The following is a 20491-nucleotide window of genomic DNA, read 5'->3' as shown; positions in this document are numbered from 1 at the left end:
ACTCGGACTGAGAGCAGGCGAGTGAGAGTAAGGGTATCGTGTGGCGACGGGCGCAGTACGAGTATGTCTTTCCAGGGTATCTGTAGGACATCCAGTGATAATGAGTCCTCATGGGGCAGTGCCTTATGGACATCTACCGGAATTCATCAGCTGGACGAATCCCCAGTGAATGGGACCGTCTGCAGATATTTGCAGCGCTCCCTGGGAGACATGCACTGCTCCAGGGAGAAGCGGTACCCATGGGAGGCAGTTCTGGTTGGTGGGAAATTACTCCTGGGAGACAGTACGCAGTACTCCTGGAAAGCTGCACTCGTGGAGCCGGTGGGCGGTAGCCGGCAGCAGGACACTGACGCTGGGCAGCCGTCCTGTCTCGACGCTCGGGGATGTCCCCGGTCCCCCGGTCCCACAGTGCGCGCCAGGAGATGTATCGTGACCCGGTCGCGCCGTGATGACGCCGAGCCGCCCCGGCTGGCGCGCGCGGCCGGTGGTGGCGCCCTCGGAAGGTGGCACATCATTTGCACGGCTCTATTAATGGTGAGCTGGATGATGGCCGACCGTCTGTGGCTATGTTGTGTCGGCGCGGAGCTGGGCGGCTGTCTGTCCGGAGACGGACGAATGTGGCTGCCGGTGATGACTGACTGTCTACTGCTGGATAGTGTGGATCTACTGGATCTACTGTGTTGGGCATATAGCTGGATCCGTGCATGGTAAAACAGCTCGGTGGGGTAGAGTAGTGAAGTGTGAATACGAGAGTTGAGTTGACATGGGATGACGTGCGATGGATTCCCAGTCTAAAAGGTTTTACATTCCAAAAATTTAACATTCCACTTTGTATACCAAAAAGTATTGACAAATAATGCCTGACGGAGGGAGTTTGGGGCCGGTCAAGTCTTTTTTTCGGTGCGCTGTGCGTCTCAAGTGTCTGATAAAATCGAAGAGTTGTGCGGGCCGCTCTTAGGAGGGTGGCCCGCACATTTTTAGGATCTCGGGAAATAGTTCGGGACAGCATGGGGGAGGGGATGGCGGGCACAGGTCCACACAGACCCACGCATCAATTGTAAAAGAAGTTGTCAAATAACTCGTTTTGCGCTCGTCTTTTTACATAATAACTTGTCTTTTAATAATAATAATTTTTTAATTACAAAATAACTCGTTTTGATTTTTAGTTTTTTTTTGTAGAAAATTTATCAACATTTACTTCTTTGTCGATGTTTATTGTTTTGTTGCGTGAGGCCTAGGGGAGACATTTGCAAAAAGTTCCAATTTCATTTTTTTATGCGGGATTTCGATTTTTACTGCCATCGCTTACCAGCACTTTCTGTGCTTTTGGGGTAGGCTTTTTCATGCAGCTTTTTATTCATTCATTATGCTGCTAACTAATTGTCTTAACTAGCAAGCGATGTAGTCTCATTTCAATGTAAGCTCGACTGCAGAATATTTGCCAAGCCAGTTTCTTCAGACCACCTATTAATTAGGGATTTTGCTGGCTATTCCCACTCATATTAGCACGCATTGTTACGCCTGGTGTTCGCTTCTCACGTAGGTTGACATTCTAAAACTCTGAAGACGGAGTCGTTTGTAATAACTTATCCTGTAGCTTTCTGTTGACGGCTGTAAAATGCGGGCTCGGCGATTTCCTTGCAGACATCTTAAACTTATGCTGTTAGCTAAGATGTGTAACGATTTTGTGCGCTTTTTCATTATTTCCTGTGTAAATACATTTATCGCCATTTTATTCAAATGCACGATTTGGCCTTCTGATTGATAATTGATCACTATATAAAATTCATTTTGTCTGCCATTTTCATTTTCCGAAACATTGACGCCATTCCAATTGCGGTCTGCAGCTGAACTGTCATGTGAATTAAGCGACACCGAACACATTTTTTGTTTTATTTTTACACTTCTCACCACATCTTATCAACTAAAGAGATCAACTTATCAACTAAAGAAAAGCACTCCATCCATTTTCTCTACTACACCAAAAATAAAAGGCAAAGACGCATGCATATATCTTAGCTCTCTCATCCGTCAAAATGAGCCATTTTATCACGAGCCACTCTGCTATCCCTATTAGCGTCTCTGAGAGGGCGGCGCATACCGGGCAGTTGGCCGCTGTCACCGGTCGGGCCCCGGTCCGCGGCCTCTGCGCCACCGATGCATCATCCTCGGAGGCGTGTCGGCCGTCGGAGCCGGTGCCGACGAGCGGCCACCGATAACGCCGCCCGTCGCCAGCGACGCGGAGACGGCGGCAGCCGAGCGTCGCTATCGGCGGCGCGGCCGCCAGCGCGAGCGGCCGACTGTAAAAGCGCCGCCGCCCAACCGGGCACCGGGACGGAGGCACGCGGACCGCTGGCCACCGCGAAATATTGATACATTTTACTGGTATGAAGATAGTTATGTGTTTCGCTGATCGTTTTTCATAGATTGATAGATGCACTTTAAAAAATAGAAATAAGGAGTGAAAGCTTTGGATGGGGCTGCTGCAAACTCATATTTATATTTTTCATATGAGTATTTATTGTTTTATTACACATTTCATGTTTGTGATGTTTTGTCTGTTCTGTCAAGGATAATAAACTAGTCAAAACGAATTTAAATGCCATAATGAGAGCGACTTTGACATAAAAGTGATCTCGTTCGAGCTTTGTTCAACTTGAAACGAACAACAGCATCAGCAACTTTAACAACTTCGGCATCCCTGACTGCGTGCTGGCTGTGCGCCGCTTGTTTCTTGAATGACCAGTGCAGATAGTTAACTTTGATCTGCCTGGAGGATCACAACGAGCGGCTGTAAAGCCCTGAGAGGGGCGGGGTACAGGGATCGTAAGCGATCCGGACTCGGCCGGCCACTGCAGTCGGCCCGTTTGATTGTTGATAGTTTATCTTGGGAAATCGGCGCTCGGCTGCGCGTGGCGGCTGGGGCTTTACGGTATTGGTTTTATTAGGACACTCGAGCCTATGGCGGATCCGCTGGTTTAGGAGAAAACGAAGTACGATGGTGCCACTTCCGCATGAATTTTTATAGTTTGGCCATGGTTTGGCTGTATATTTCGGTAAGTCGTTCAGAAGATGATTGAAAAAGTACTTGATCCGTCGCTGGGGTCCATGGCAATTGTGATGGGATGCTTTCTTGCTAAATGTAACCTTTATAGATTTAATACCATGAAGAGATCCCCTGCTTCAGGGAAGCAAAAGGCCTGCACCATTTTCCATGTTTCTTCGCGCAAGTGAAAGGCGAACGGTCGGGTAGAAAATCTGACAGAGCAAACATGCAGAATCCACATTCGTCTGGAGGCGAAGCGAACATTAAAATTGTATGTGTTTCAGCCTAGTTCAGGCTAATTCCGTCTGCCACTCTGACTCATTCCATTTCATGCTTTATGACCCGCAGACACGCGAAAAATGCGTTAAGGTGTGCTGGCATGAGCGACGCCATTAGTTACCAGCACGTGGCGTATGTTATCCTCCCTTGCCATAATAATTGAGTTGAACGTTGCTAATCTAATATTGCCGGGATAAGTTGGATCTGATTACGTGCACATTATTCGGACCAAACAGTCTCAGTCATGTCTTGTGTGGTGTTAAACATACCTGGTTCTAAGCATGGCTACTTTTCGTGAGCTAATAACTCGGCATCGTACTATGGCTCCTGCCAGTAGTTATTGCATCCTAAATTAAATAGTGATCTTGGACCCACTCCTTAACAACACTCCTACTTCTTACTTATGCCCCCTTTATTGAATTCCATCGAATACAGTGCGAGCCCAGTTCAAGTTAACGAGGCCATTATTGGCTGCATTCCAATTACCATTGACTGAACGCTTTATGAATGCTCTTCATCCATCCTCAAGAATTAACCGCTCTCTGCAAATGTAAAAAAGGAAGTGAAGAAGAATTGAATCTAACGGCTCATCTTTCGTACGTCGCGCCAGAATGATTAGGGACGGTCTGGCGCTGTCTCGATCATCGACCATCATTAGAGTGGGGCTCTCCGGCGAATTCTGCGGGGACCGGCGGCCTCCGGTGGCTGGGAGCGGGCCTAGCCGGGGCTCGCTGTGCTCAGCGGATCGTTAGATTGTACTGCACCCGGGCCGGCGCGCGTCTCAGGAGGCTGCACAGGACTCCGGTACTGAGGGGGTCATCTCTGAGACGAGCAGGAATACAGGCAGGCTGTCTGGCGGGTCAACGAACAGAGAGTGGGTAGATTGAAGGGGTCCCCTTTTCTCATTATAGTCTATCGGACGTTGATGCACATTGCACATTGAACATGATCTTCAGTTTGTTTACATTTCCTCCACGCATTCTCAGCGCTTGTTATCGTGCTTCCATTGCAAAGGTGTCTCGCTGCACCATATAATTAATATTTGCTGTTGGTATAATCAGTGACAATACGGGAAAGGTTTGGCTCATATTTTTGTCTTTTAGTTTGCCCTGCACGTTCATAGTGCATAAGCACAGTTACATTTGTTGAAATTGCTTTTTTGCAGTCTTAATGCTTTATTTATTGTGTAGTTGTGCTTTACAGTTTACTGAATGTTAATTTTGTAGTTGTCGGTCATTGCGCTCATCAATTTACTATAGCATGTATACCACTTTACAAGAAAGGTGCAACTTCAGCATTCCTCGCCGTCACTTGAACCAGGTCAGACGTCGACTGCATAGCGCTGACGTCATTTCTGCGGGCTCCCTGAATAGGTTCAACCCGTGACACATGTTAGATGCCTCAGGTCTCCTAAGGTGTCGAGAGCAGCAGCTGGTGCGACGTTGTTATATGACCTGAACGTGACTGGTCCCGACATTCCCACCGCTCTGTGCAACACGTTCCACCTCCAGACAGGCGGGAATCCATTAGCTTAGTGCCTTGTGAAACCGCCTGCCAGCTGTCATATGTATGGTAGAATATACCGACCGGCCACGTCTCTAAGCGGTTCATTTACTGATCCTATTTCATTAATTATAGGTTTACATCTGACTTGTGTAAGCTCTGTTGGTGCATTAGGGGCAATGAAACTGTCGGACAAAAGGCGATGCTGCGTAAAGCACTAAGCAGAAAGTAGAAACCGCCGATCTTGTTAGGCTGCAGTTATGTCGCATTTCCGCATGATGGCGATATGTATGTATACTTATGTATTTGTTGCTGGCTTTGCCACAATGGTGTCGGTGGTCCTAATTATTCAGCTTATGCGAGTTTATCCCCAGTTCACTATTTACATTGCAATATGCCTGGTAGTTTCAATGGGCGCAACGTAATCGAAGTTACAATCAATGCATAAGAGATGAATCTGAAGAATGCTAGGCAACATCAATGCAATGCAATGCAAACACCGGTGAACTGGGAGTGGGCGAGGTAAGGTGGTGGGTCCGAAGCGCCATTCGCAACAAGCGCCGCTTGTTTTTCTCACAGACATTGACAATACAAAAACAATGTAAATAGCTTATTAAATAGCTTAACTATTGTCATTGCCGGTGAGAAAAACAAAATGTCTAACTTTTCTAAGCACCACTTAGCTTGGCACCCGGGCCCAAAGCCCCCTATTCATGCATGCGGTCTAAATTTCTAAATAAAAATCGAGAGATCGTACTTGGTTATGTTAGATTGATATCACACGCACTTGGTAAGCTGTACCACATCAATTCGAAGCATGTGAACTTTTCTGTGATAACCAATTGCATGCCTCCGCACATCCTTCATAAATGATTTTCAACACATTTTGCCACTTTTTGCCACTAATTTGAAATTATTTATGCCAGTGCTGGCAGATACCTGCCGGCGGTATTTTGTATCTATCATTTGGTCATGCATGTATGTAGAATCTACATGCACTATCTACATACACGATCTACATATGTACAATACGATCAAAACTCCGATCTACATTGTAGATCGTAGTTCGTGACACATTATTTATTTTGTTTCACGTGTGGAAAGGTTTCTACCCTACCTAAGTTGAGCTAAGTGTAGATTGTAGGCCTGTGGAAATATCCGGATTTTTGTTTTCAGCTGCTTCAATTAAGTGGGTTTGTGACCTCATTTTTCTCATTGTTCTCTCCGCTGAAGAGGAGACCACTCGTGACTGGAGAGCCGTCGGCGTCGGCGTCGGACGGGGCTTATCTGCTGTTTTATGTCGACCGGACCAGAAAGCAGAGGTCTCTCCCAGGCAGCCGGCGCGACTCGGTCGGGTCTTCCGAACCAACTGCCACGGATAATTGTGGAGTCCCCAGACGGCAGAGAACAGATCTCAGGAGGTTCACTGATCCAGAGCTACAGCTGTTTCACGACAGTCGCCAGAGAGTCATTCGGTGATGCATTATAAATACACCAAGGGCTATGAAATTAGGGCCCTTTTACGACTGACTACACTTATCAAGGAAATGTATAAAGTCTTCTGCAGTTTCCAAACTGAAATGTGTAGATAAACATAGATGATCAAGGTCCTGACTCATGTCCAGTTTTGGCTCGCTTCCTGATGCAATGTTGTAAATTCTTACTTTTTTGTTAACAAAATCCGGTTGCCAAATATCCGAGGTTGTCGGTAGTTTGTATTTAGTGCAGCTGTCGTTTGGTCCGAGCTAGTTTTTCCCCACTGGCTGCAGCTGCGCTGGGCCATCATGCCGTGAGACTGGCGACGTCCGTCTCCTTAGAGCTCCCCGGAGACTCGGCTGGTGCCGGGCCGAGTGAGACGCTGACATCCACCAGACGGCCTCGGGCAGGGACGGTGCGGACTAATGGCACCGGACCGAGGGCCGAGAGGCGCACATTGCCGAGGACCGAGAGGAATGCATTGCCGAGGACTGGGAGGAGTACATTACCGAGCCATGGCGGCAGCGTCAGAGCGAACTCACCGGGCACCGACCGGCGCGTCGGACGGAGACGTTGGCGGTGGGAGTGTCACGATAATTCTCCTGGTCACACGGTATAAATAATTATACATGTCAATCAAGTCAATTATACATGTTGACTTCCTGATCAGACTGAAACATGTGTGCAACCGATGTCAGCTACATTTGCATTTGCTAGCGGATCTACGATATGCATTTATTTTGGCATATATCGTACCTCTTTTATAAGCTCATAGACATCCGTTTCGAAATTATAGACTTTATTTAGCGAGTAAAAAGCACGCGTATCGTGGAGTAACCACGATATGAAGGACTGTAAGTTTTTTTTCTTCCTACTTAACTCTCCTGAGTCTCCATTTGCAAGCGGACCATGTTTTTCACATCGCCTGGTTTGCATATTTCCCACCATGTTTGCGTTTCATTCGTTCGTATTTTCCTTCGGGCGTGTGGTATCGTGAGTAGCGCTGTTCCGATGTAAGGTTGTTGTTTGCCGACCAGCCTGAATTAAACCGAAAAAGGCTGGATGTTTATCGTCCAATCATACATAGCACTGCGTCCAGGACCAGACGCAGTTGCGCTCCAAGTTGTATATGTTCTCCAAAGTTTCGTTAAATACACGTCAATTTGGAATTCACGTTTTCAGCGTTCACACATTGGCATGCTTCTGTATTGTTACCAAATAAAGTGTTGTGGAAGTTCTGTGCTTTTTGAACTTGCACATGTATCAGTATCATGTGGTAAATGATGCACTGGTTTTCTATCGTTAAAGCTTGCGATTTAGTCATAATGGTCCTTTTATGCATAATGTGCGCTCTTCAAGTGTTTGACCTGGCTCTGTGCAACGTCAGTGCGGCGTTCGCTCAGATAACGCTCCTGCGTTGATGAGTGATGCTATCCATAAACTACCTCTCATTCTATGGAAGAATTGCTTTTAAATCTGAACACCATTCGAACTAGGAATTGAACGCCCTCCTAATTTACCCGGGGCTTTATAAATTTTCAATCTCGGGAAGCTCGAGTCGTCGAGGAGACTGTCGTCCTAAGGCTGGCGCCTGATCTGAACAGTATGGAGCCACCAGCCGGGGCGGGGGCAGAGCCATGGGAAAGACGTTCGGCGGGACTTGTCCCAAAGATGGCCGATTCAGTGCCTATGCATACCAATGCATGCTCTCTCAAACGGACGTCAGTTTTGAATCGTTAATCCGTCGTAGTTCGACCTTGAAACCGGCCTCTGCACTTGGATTGGAGTTCAGGGAATGGCTGTAATTTTGATTTTGTTGATAGTTTGGTTGAAGATTTTAACCAATTAAAATGGAACAACAGCTGCCTACGAATCGACAGGGGCGCGGGAACTACTTTCCGACTTGGGGGGGGGGCACACCATAATAGAGATCAACCTAGGGTACCCCCAAATCTAGTTTTCTCGCCGGTTTTAGGCCATTTATTTTTCACCCCTCGGCTTTTTCAACAAAAAAGAAAACATTTGCAAAAAAAGTGTGGTATTCCGTCTCAAAGCTGTGGGGGCACCGCCCCCACGGCCCCAGAGTTGGGGGGGGGGGGGCAAGCTGCCCCCACTGCCCCCCCCCCCGGCTCCCGCGCCTATGCGAATCGATTCAAGTTGAGCAAGAGTATTCAATCACTTCATCTTACGTGCAGCACTTCTACATATTACCATTCAAAGTATTAACAAGTTCAAACCGGCCGTGGTATCTCCTCGTCGACCGATTCCATTCCATCCTGAGTCGTAGTTTGATTAATCATTTTTAATTTGACCTCTCGGCGTGCAATAACGGAGGTCAGTATGGCCGCGCGCGTGGACGTCGGTCCGTGGACTAGTGCCGTCTCTGGTAACCCGGCACTGCGCCGCGGCTCAATCCGTCGCGTCTACCGAGCGGACACGGCCGCTAATTGAGCTCGGCTAGTGGAAGAGCGCCGTCCAGAATTCACCGGCAGAGATGGAGGACTGGTCTCCGACAGCAGGTTTAGATTACCTTTTTATATCAGTGTATTTTGGCAGAACATTTTCTTTTAGACAAGTTTTGTTGAAGGCCAGGGAATATCTTGTTTTTGTCAGCTTCTTGCGTGTTTGTTCGATATGTCGAAGGTCTTTATACCTTTTTATTGAACTGCAGTGGCTACGAAGCGCTTAGCATTAGGGAACGTTCTAAATTTGAGACATCGCTAATGCTGAGAGCTCAAACCTGCGTTTTACACTCAACTACCGATTTCCGATGGTTTCTTTCAACAACTTTGCCTTTCCTATATCAGATGCTGACACCAACGACATCAGCATTGTGTTGCAGTGTGTACAACGACCAACGACATGAGCGGTGTGCTGTTGTTAGCAGCGAAACTGCAAATGAGTTGGTCATTAATTAATTTTTGCAAAAAAATAGTGATGTGTCATCCTCTCTCTCCAAGAAACACTTCAGGTACGGCACGTTCGCTTGGCGACAATATCCGCAATACGGTTTGCAGCCGGCTGCAAACCGTATTAATACTAACTGATTTTGATGACGAGATAGACGCAATGCGATTTAACCCTCGCCCGTAAACGGAGATCTGCCACCTTCGCCCATGCAGGGGGGGGGGGGTTGGTGCGACCCCCCCTTGGCGTTTGAAAACGGAGCGTCGTAGAGCTTAGCGGAAAAAACCAACGGATTGCTCTCAACGAGATCTCGCGATTGGTGGTATATTTTTTGGTCCTAGGTCAACATTTGACCTACTTTTGACCGGTCAAAGGTCGAATTTTCGGAAAAATATACTTTTTCAAATTTTCCGCGGCGATTGCGGCAAAACGGTGGGAGATATCGACTTGAAACCTTCACTATCGTGTTCCTTGATCAATTCTCTATCGTTTGGTATGTATTTCGTTTCCCTAGCTCTAAAAATGGCGCGTTGGGAGCGCCGGAAGTCGGCAAGGTCACAGTCGGCGGCAGAAATTCGAAAAATCAAAATTTAAATCTTTGAAATCTGATTGTATTTTTGGATTTGGGATGTCCATTTGCTCCCTATAGAAGCTAATATTGCTGCATATTCCCATTGAGGTGACAAGAATTAGCAAAATAGTGGTTCGGGCGCTTTTCAAAAATAGTACCGGACGCTGTTCCTCTTGTGACGTCATAGCTCCGTGACCTGACCTGACCCGGTCAAGTTTCTTATACCATATGATAGCCAATACTTGCCCCAACATGCATGGGAAGTTTCATCACGATCCATCAACCGATGTCCGTACCACCGGCAGGAAACCTCGGGCGTTGGCACTCAGTTTGTGAAAATCCGGCCGGAGGCTGTTCCCTTTGTGACGTCATAACTCCGTGACCTGACATGACCCGGTTAAATTTTTTTATCAAAAGATGCGCAAGGCTTGCCCCATAAGGTACCCAAAATTTGGCGGCGCTGCGCGCCGCCGTTTTTGCACTATTTCCGAAAAACCTCAGGGGGGGGGGTTGCACCAACCCCCCCCTACATGGGCGAGGGTTAATGTATACCTATAGTGCGTCATGAGATATACCGTGTCATGCCATAGCATAGTGACTTTTAGCAGCGAAAGAACAGAAGCTTGCAGGAATATTGACCAAAGTGTGTTGAATCGCGCTTACCTACTCATTTTTTTTTTTTGCATTAAATACGTTAGTTTGCGCTGCTATCCCCGAGTTCATATATACTCGTAGAAGCATGTATAATAGCCTATGCCTTTAGTGCACTGAAATCACTGCGCCGGAAGCTGTGACTGAGACCGCTAAATCGGCCACGCAACGGTTAGGTCTGACCGGCATCGTCGAACCGCTGCGCTTTAACTAAAACATGAAAAACTGCCAACATACTTCCGCCAACCCGCCTTCCTTGCCACACTTCTTTACGGACTCATTCGGACAAATAAACTGCCTACAACCTATAAACACGACTGCCTGCGCATACACGGCTACATTGATGTTTTCAGACACAGTTTCTAGAACCGATATGGCGATATAAGTGCTGCCTTGCTGACACAGCATATTTGCCTTTATCAGGTAACATCGAATTCAACACAATGTCCAAGTCCTCATAGATACCAAGATTAATTAAACATGAACACTCGCTCAGGGAAAAGTCACAGCGCGATTGTTGGAATGGGAACTCGTGAATATTCATTGACCAGACGAACTTCTCTGTTCAGCTACTCAGCGGGGCGTGATTAGCGTTGAATAACATGTGGTCGCCGTGCAGGCCTAGCATAGAAAGCACGCGAAAACGCTACGTCAGTAAGTGTTATGAGGGTTTGAGATCCCGCAGATTCTCAATTTTATTTATCTTAAGTCACCAGCCGTGCTGCCATAATTTCATATTTCATGAAGTCAAACAAATTTTGTGATTCAGTCAGGTAGGTATACCTGATGATTCAACCATATTAGAGCACATAAGTATTTCAATTCCTATTTATATAATTAAGACTTGATTATTTTTTACATGACTTACACAACATGATATTTAGTTATTTATCGTGGCTCGGTTTGTGCTTAGGTATTTTGAACTTGATTCAGTAGCTACGGCTAAATGTTTCATTTGAGTACTTTTATGCGTCTTAGAGTTGAGCTCAGGCTACTTTACGGAAGAAGTACTGATGACTTACCAGGGCTGTTTCGGAGACCATAAGTACGGCAGCAAGTAGGAGCGTGTAAGCCCCCCCCCTTCAACAAGTCGTGAGATGAGAAGAGCTCTGCATAAGACATACATAGTCCTGGTCGAACTGGGAGGGAAATATCTTTCCGCGTATCCGTATTTCGTTTAGGACATGGCCTGACTTTTGGGCATGGTCACATTTACCTGTCACCCTTGACGGAAGAGTGCGTTAAAATGTGATTCACGCCACTCGTAAAGTGCGCTATCAGTCATTCATCATCTGCGGTCATTCCCATTTATCAAAGGACTCATTTTCCGTTATCGGCCGCTTCCGGGGTGATGTGTGCGATCTTCCGAGCAAATTTATTCCATCAGTGGCCTCTTCCAGCTGTTCCTTTTGAATTAAGCAAAACTAGGTCGTCAGCTCGCTTGTGCAAGTTGCAACCATGAATGCATGGTGCCTTTTGTGCAAACGGGTATCGCCGTCGGCTATGATTGACTGGATTATATTGCCAAAGGACAGATGAGAGCATTACTGATAATAATGTATGTATGTAGGTACTTGCTACTTTCCAATCGTTCATTTATTGTTATTGTTTCTTACAATTTCCCAATGTGGTTATCACTTCACCTCTACTACCAAGTTATTCCCGATGACCCATAATCCTCGTGCCACGTGCAAAAGGAAGAGTTGTCAGTTTTGTATTGATCACATTAACTCTGGCAATTATTGGGCCGACATGGGCTGAAACTCACTATTCATGTAGGCACCCATCGGGCAGTTGATTTTCATGCATCATGGTTGGGTTGCTACTGCACGTGCGCACGTGCAGGATTCGCTTCCAAATATCGAGTTGCGCTCAAATTTGAACACCGCTAGACACTGGTTAGAAGGATGCCGTGCTCAAGTGTTTTTAAAGGGCTCACCTCTCATTTCAGCACGTTCAGGGATCATCCTCTAGCTTGCTCATTTGTTGCTCCAAAAGGCGCCTTAAGGCCTGGCTACACTATGCGTTTTCTGCGTGCGTTTTTGCGGGTTTGCGTTTTTTGGTAATATGATCGTTCTTGAAAACAGTTATAAATAATATAATGTTTACATTAGTTGTGCATTAGTTATATGTAAAAGTTAATATAACTCTTATATTAATAAAAATATAATATAAGAAGCGTCACAAAAACGTTATATCGTTTCTTTTTCCAGAACGATATTACGCGAAACACGCAAACCCGCAAGAAACGCACGCCGAAAACGCATAGTGTAGCCAGGCCTTTACGGCTTACTGGTATATATTCCAGAGCGTATTTCAAAATTGTTTTGCAAGACGGCAAAGGTAACGAAAGGGCTCGAAATGACCAAATTCTCACGGCCGTACCAGTTGCCGATAATTTGCGTCGACGTCTCGGCAAATATGCTAGCGCAGTGTAAAGTCGGTGTATTTTTGGCGGCTGCAGAGAAGCCCAAACACTAAAGTCGTACTGAATGTCTACTGACGACGCGACGGTAGCTTCCCCTGTAGCTGACGAAAGGCGGTGTCCGAGCCTCTGAGCCCGCGAGCGTGACCGGACCAGCAGCAGAGACCCGCCTGCGTGGGCGTGTGTGACAAGGAGAATTGCTGAGTGAAGGGGCCGCCAGAGGCGCAGTGCGCACATCAGGCGGCTGCGTCAGGAGGACGGCCCGAGCACTAAGAAAGGAAGGACATTTCTGGATTGCTGAGTAACTGCTTTTCATGTGGGTAGTAATGCAAATATAGGGAGCGTGCGTAAACGATGTTAACCTGATATAAAGAGTGCGCTGGTTGGAAAGTGTATCTAATGATGAGCTATGCGTCGTTTGGTGGAGCATTTTGTGCACTTTAAATCCTAAATGATCGTTGGTGTCATCACGGGCACATGGGGGAGGCAGGTCACGCACTCAGTTGATGCATCACCAATATTGGTGGTTTGACAGCCGGCAGGATGGGCCACGTAGTGGTTTTATGGTGCGGTCCCAATTTGGAGGCAGGCCACCAGCGTTTGAGAGGCGATACGTATTACGTATACGGAGGGAATAATCTCAAATATTGAAATATGGAATGTCGCGCACTGCTGTTTCTTGAAGCCGTTTTGCACATATTTTTGTAACACTCTTGCCACTGCGACCATGATGTATTTTTTTTCTCTCTTGAAGTCCTAGGATTCCCGCTAACATGATCACTATATGTAGGCTTAGATCATTAGCAGGTAAATATTCTCAACAAAAATTCAATTACTATCATAACAAATTCCAAGTTTTTATAGGAGGAGGTAATCCAGGTGATCCGTCAGCAATCCATCCATGAAACTCAGCGCCCCACTCGGCGGCGGCACCACTGTGTATCAGCGCTCGTTCCTGCCGAGATTTGCCTGCTGATTTCCCGGTGGGCTGTTGCGGCCGCCGTCCAGTAATGAGCGTAAATTACCCGAGCGGACCGCCGTGCCGTCCCGACGGAGTGTCCGCCAGCTTCTGGGACGCTAAATCTCCGGATGGTGGCGACCATAAATCGCCACATTGGCGGCCACTTCGCGTGTTTACCGGCGATACGTCTCCCGACTGCTATGTCCCCGGACAGGACCGCGATCCGCCGCTCCCTACACCACTGCCGAAGCAGAAAATATCAGAACGTAAGTCCTTTGTTATATTGTAATTTGTAAATGAGTATCTCGCTCATCATATTTCGCTCCCTTTGCCGTTGCTTAATTCTCTCTCTCTCTCTCTCTCTCTCTCTCTCTCTCTCTCTCTCTCTCTCTCTCTCTCTCTCTCTCTCTCTCTCTCTCTCTCTCTCTCTCTCTCTCTCTCTCTCTCTCTCTCTCTCTCTCTCTCTCTCTCCCTCTCTCTCTCTCTCCCTCTCTCTCTCTCCTCTCTCTCTCTCCCTCTCCCTCTCTCCCCCTCTCTCTCTCTCTCTATGTCTCTGTCTCTGTCTCCTTCTCCCTCTTCCTTCCCTCTCCCTATCTCTTATATTACCCTTTCCCTCTGGCTGTTTCCCCTTCTCTCCAGCGCGACTCCAGGCCGCAGCCATGTAGCGCCTTCGTATGCACCGAGCTGCCGCTGTGGCCTGCCGGCTGTGTAAAGCTCTCCCTCAGAGACGCATGACGTCAGCAAAGGCAGACGTGACCTCTTCGCAGGCCCGGCGGCGACAAACATCGCACTCCAGAATGGCGCTGCCCGTCCGCACGAATGGAAATCAGGCTGAGGCCGCCGGAAAGAATCCAGCAGTGAAGCTGTTCTTTTCCAAATTAATTGTGAAACGTGGCTGTCAAAGCGCTTTTGCAAAAAGTCATTTTTCATCAGCAAAGTTGAGTTTCTCATGCGAATAACTTTGCATAAGTCATAGGAAAAAATATCATAATGCCTTATTCTTCTGGTCGCATGTCGCAAAGCCAGATCCGGCAACTGATGCAGAAATTTGAATCTGTATCGGTACAATCCTAGCAACAATAATTATATATTTTAAAAGAGTCTTCCATATTATACACAACACTCACCACAATTGTTGTCAGTATCTCTCGTTTCGGGGTATTGTAACAGAGAACAGAGTCCTATTCTTGGCTGCGAGCGGGCGTGCACGGCACGGGTCAATACAGACTCATGTGTAAATGTATGCAATATCTGCTACTCTTTCATGTTGGGGAAGCGGTTGCTAGGTATGGGAGTACGGTGGTGACCTGCGCAGAGGTCACAGTGGGTCACAAAAGATGAACTGATTCGCACTTAGCCTGGCGTTTTATCTTAATCCAGGAAACCAAATATTGCTTCTTTTTAACGACAGCGACACGTATTCAGAAAAGGTGTTGTTTGATAAAGGCGATTAAAGGCGCTGACACTGACACGTGCCAACTAAAATCGCGTCTGCCAGATCCCGTTCCCTTGACGCACTCGCCTCTACATAATCGACCTTCAAAGTCAGTAATTACAAACTTTAGTTCAAGAACGCATTCCTAACAATCCCAAGCTCCAAAGATGAGTCACTTCAAAGATGAGTCACTTCAAAGATGAGTGACCGGTAACTGATGAAGAGCACACCCCCAACTACATTGGTACACTCGGGGGCAGATTGATGTTCCACCACTCCCTACCCATCGGGCTCCCATGGCTGAGCACTGGCTGCTGCCAGTGTTGCCTGCCCTCACACTGTAAACTCATTTCAACAAACGTTTGTTACTTTTACAAGGAAAATTATTTAGCGCAAATCCCCGCACCCTTTGCCATGTCATCGAACGACCCTATTGTTTGTCATGGTAGTTTTTCTTACAACCCACTCACATGTAGTTCGTTAGACTAGCTACCAAAGTTTGCTTTGTCATTGTTGTGTGAACGACTGTTTTCCTAGTTATAATCATGCGGCTACCAGGTAAAGACCTGCGCATGTTTGCATTTAACAGGGCTGAGCCGTGTACTTGTTAAGTCAAATCAATGCAAATCTTAGTTAGCATAGTAATGTCTACGTGCAGCAAACCTGTACTTGTAAGCAATCTACTAGTCTCAGGTTTGTAACGTTTTACAAAGACCTCCCTTGTATTCTTCAGTTTTCTCCACAAATCGCAGGTCGCCGCTCTGCAGTCTCATTATTACAGCAAAACCGCATTACTGAAAGTAGGTCATGTATTTAAAATGGTACATACACATTACACACACAATGGTGATAACACTCATGACCCAAGGGGCAAGGGCAATAACGCATGCGAAAAAGCAATGAGCGTCATCACTTACCGAGTACACTGTACCCATTCAAATCTAAGGGGCATTCAAATTCAATAGCCCCTTGGAATTCAGGTGCTTTTTCATTTTTAGAATTCTTGAGTTTCTGCAGTTTGCTGTCTTCAGTGTAGCGACCCTTGCTTGCCAGCTGGAGCTTTCGCTCCTGATGAAAGCCCGAAAGAAAGCATCGCTATATTATAGCATATGCAGAACAGTATGGCCTGGAGCAGAACACAATGTGCTTGCTTCCATACATCACGCACTTATTTAGCAAATTTCTCTGATTCAATCTGCATTACTATCAGTTGAAAGACATACATTTCATTAAAAAATGACAAAAACGACCGAACACTGTTATCACCTACCATTTTCACGGAAGTGCGCAGGAGGCCACATCACTGCACGGCGGTTGGCGCGCAACTGAAACTTTCAAAATGAAACGGCCGGAAACGTTTTTGGCGCCACCTATATAACAAGTAACAGCTTTGTATATGTTACTACTAACACGTCTAACTAGCGTAACTAAGTCCGTGTTGCAAAGGTGTAGCTGATACCTTTGACAAGGACATAGATTACATAAGTATGTATCAGTATTGTTGCAATGGTGTAGCTGGTTCTTTCGACAAGGATATAAATTACAAATCATAAGCAAATCTATGTTCCATATTACGAATAAGACCCTGGTAGTTTTCACAATAGCCTCCATAATCCTCGTCAATTTTATGAATGGTCGACTGGGTGCTGGGGCTGATACTAATAATTGCCCTGTTGATTCAACCAACTATGACAAGATATTCGTCGTTCGACATAACCTTTATTAGTATTTTTGACAAACGCTCGTCGTTGTACGACAACCCCTTGTCAAAATGAGTTTACAGTGCAGTACTGCTCACACTGTAAACTCATTTCAACAAACGTTTGTTACTTTTACAAGGAAAATTATTTAGCGCAAATCCCCGCACCCTTTGACATGTCATCGAACGACCCTATTGTTTGTCATGGTAGCTGTTCTTACAACCCACTCACATGTAGTTCGTTAGTCTAGCTACCAAAGTTTGCTTTGTCATTGTTGTGTGAACGACTGTGTTCCTAGTTATAATCATGCCGCTACTAGGTAAAGACCTGCGCATGTTTGCATTTAACAGGGCTGAGCCCTGTACTTGTGAAGTCAAATCAATGCAAATCTTAGTTAGCATAGTAATATCTACGTGCAGCAAACCTGTACTTGTAAGCAATCTACTAGTCTCAGGCTTGTAACGTTTTACAAAGACCTCCCTTGTATCCGTCAGTTTTCTCCACAAATCGCAGGTCGCCGCTCTGCAGTCTCATTATTACAGCAAAACAACATTACTGAAAGTAGGTCATGTATTTAAAATGGTACATACACATTACACACACAATGGTGATGACACTGATGACCCAAGGGGCAAGGGCAATAACGCATGCGAAAAGGCCTCGCAATAACTGGTTTTGGGACTCGCAACATCGAGGAATGCCTTGATTTGGAAATATGTTATTTCTAAGTCTGCGGAACACAAATTTTACGAGGCAAACTCATTCGAATCTAAGGGGCATTCAAATTCATTAGCCCCTTGGAATTCAGGTGCTTTTTCATTTTTAGACTTCTTGAGTTTCTGCAGTTTGCTGTCTTCAGTGTAGCGACCCTCGTTTGCAAGCAGCTTTCGCTCCTGATGAAAGCCTGAAAGAAAGCATCGCTATATTATAGCATATGCAGAACAATATGGCCTGCAGCAGAACACATTGTGCTTACTTTCATACATCACGCACTTATTCAGCAAATTTCTCTGATTCAATCTGCATTACTATCAGTTGAAAGACATACATTTCATTAAAAAATGACAAAAACGACCGAACACTGTTATCACCTACCATTTTCACGGAAGTGCGCAGGAGGCCACATCACTGCACGGCGGTTGGTGCGCAACTGAAACTTTCAAAATCAAACGGCCGGAAACGTTTTTGGCGCCACCTATATAACAAGTAACAGCTTTGTGTATGTTACTACTAACACGTCTAACTAGCGTAACTAAGTCCGTGTTGCAAAGGTGTAGCTGATACCTTCGACAAGGAAATAGATTACATAAGTATGTATCAGTATTGTTGCAATGGTGTAGCTGGTTCTTTCGACAAGGATATAAATTACAAATCATAAGCAAATCTATGTTCCATATTACGAATAGGACCCTGGTAGTTTCCACAATAGCCTCCATAATCCTCGTCAATTTTATGAATGGTCGACTAGGTGCTGGGGCTGATACTTATATTTGCCCTGTTGATTCAACCAACTATGACAAGATATTCGTCGTTCGACATAACCTTTATTAGTATTTTTGACAAACATTCGTCGTTGTACGACAACCCCTTGTCAAAATGAGTTTACAGTGCAGCACTGCCTGCCAGTGCCAGTGCTGCCAGTGCTGCCACTGGCATGGCAGCCAGTGCTGAGCCATGGGAGCCCGATGGGTAGGGAGTGGTGGAACATTAATCTGCCCCCGAGTGTACAATGACTAGGTATCGCCGTCTGCGATTCTGATGAGCCTTCCAGCTGTTGCAGCCGACATGTGACCGTTTTCAACATATGAAACTAGCCAGCAATTCGGCGTGAAGCGGTCACAAGGCTGCTCTGTCACGGACACTCTGCTGTCTCTGCGGTCAGCTTTGTTCTGTGTCCTGTGTCCTGGTGACCACCCTATGTTGCCACAGATACTCGTAAGCACTTGTGTTCGCAGAAAGAAACAAAGGACATTGACAGTTGGCTCATTGGTAAGCATGAGGTGGGCTGTGCCACGCCGGCTTCCACTCGACACAGATTTTGTTGTCCTGCGCTGATAAGTAGAATAGTGTGATTGTTCTTTAGATTAAGATGGCGCATACTCGTAGATAACATGAACCATGTTATCTATGGATGGCGTAATGATCAGATTCAAACATTTGGGAGTGTCAGCTGTGCTGTGTTATGTTGTAAGTCCATAACCTACCTTGTTCTCTGATGACGCGGCTTATTGCTTTTATGATTCACTAGATGTACACTGTACAGGTTTACGCGATAACTGTATGTTTTGCTACACTCGTATGATTAACGGATGCATTAGTTTCGTTTTAGGAACTTGCATTTTTATTTGTATTATTTGGGTAGATTTTGGTAACTGTTTTTAATTGAGCTGTAAGGTTTGATGGTGATGTATGCGGGGTGTTCGAGCCTTTTGTATGTTCGTATCTCATTGAACTCAACTTTACCTCTCTCTCTACGGCGTTCCCAGGGTGTCACTTGATTAGCGGTATTGACACATTTTTGACGTCTTACCCGTCCCGATGGAGTTTGTCTGATCGTCTGTCACTTCTTCTGACGTGCCGTACGTACCAACATCGCTCGCTGAAACAAAAGAGAGCACCCGGTCAGACAAGGCTCACATTGCTCCTGTTGATGTGGTTAAATTTACGTGCTGTAGATTGGATGCTGTTTGGTTGATGATACAATCGCAAATAACTCATCGGGGAGAAGAAAACGTCTCAACTTGGGAGGGTTCAATCGTCTGTGCTGACACATTGTGTTTACAATAACTATACAACTTTCTGTTCTCCCTGTGTCTCAATTGTATCGAAATTTTGTTTTATCGATTTTGTTACATGAGTGCAATAGTACCTAAACTCGCCGTTTTTCCACCCTGTTAATGCCGCCGCGGGCCCTGTGTGTTGTTCGCTGGATGGCCATGGCCGGTATGTGGCTGGATGGCCATAGCTGAGAGCCGGGCCCACCCAGCACTTCGTCCGTTCGTCACAAAGGTACATGATGGAGCAGGTTTGAGGTGTGACTGCTGGCGAAAAAGACCCTCCACCTCCAGGGCTGAAATTGTGAGAAGATCCAGACATCTCTACCGTATCTAAATGCTGTTCCCGTAGAGGAATTCAGTAATATTTACCTCCACAGTCCTCTCATTACTAGCATCCAGGCTCCAGCTCCATTCATTTTAACCCGCGCACCGACGGGGGTCTGCGCCAACTTAGTACCGACGGGGGGGGGGGCGGATGACCGCCCCCCCCTGAGATCTCGAGAACGAAGCAAGATAGCGACAAGCGGTAAACGGCATCGGATACGCACGAACAAGGTCTACAATTTTTACTAGGGTCATTTTCAGGTCAGGTCAAAGATGACGTCACAGGGGTCAAAAAAGTCAAAATGGCGGCGCTAGATATGGAGAGGGTTTTTCTCGAATAACTTTCGAAGTAGTCAAGATAGGAACAAACTAAGGGCATCATCGTGATCCTCTCGTCAATCCGCATCGAATGATATATATGTTGACCTCGAAAGGT

The 20491-nt window shown here is 46.1% G+C and overlaps 1 long non-coding RNA gene across 1 annotated transcript in view; it reads right to left on the bottom strand.

Moving 5' to 3' along the window:
• The window catches only part of LOC122386473, a 40390-nt gene that overhangs the window by 1985 nt on the left and 17914 nt on the right, over positions 1-20491 (bottom strand). Inside the window, exon 2 of the long non-coding RNA XR_006257386.1 lies at positions 19542-19553. This is a non-coding gene — a long non-coding RNA (uncharacterized LOC122386473). The remainder of the gene's footprint in view (positions 1-19541; positions 19554-20491) is intronic.

Source organism: Amphibalanus amphitrite, unplaced genomic scaffold, assembly GCF_019059575.1.
Source record: "Amphibalanus amphitrite isolate SeventyFive unplaced genomic scaffold, NRLGWU_Aamphi_draft 000252F_arrow, whole genome shotgun sequence".
Taxonomy (NCBI): Eukaryota; Metazoa; Arthropoda; class Thecostraca; order Balanomorpha; family Balanidae; genus Amphibalanus; species Amphibalanus amphitrite.
Note: the sequence above shows the minus strand (reverse complement) of the source record. Positions and strands in the feature narration are given on the sequence as shown.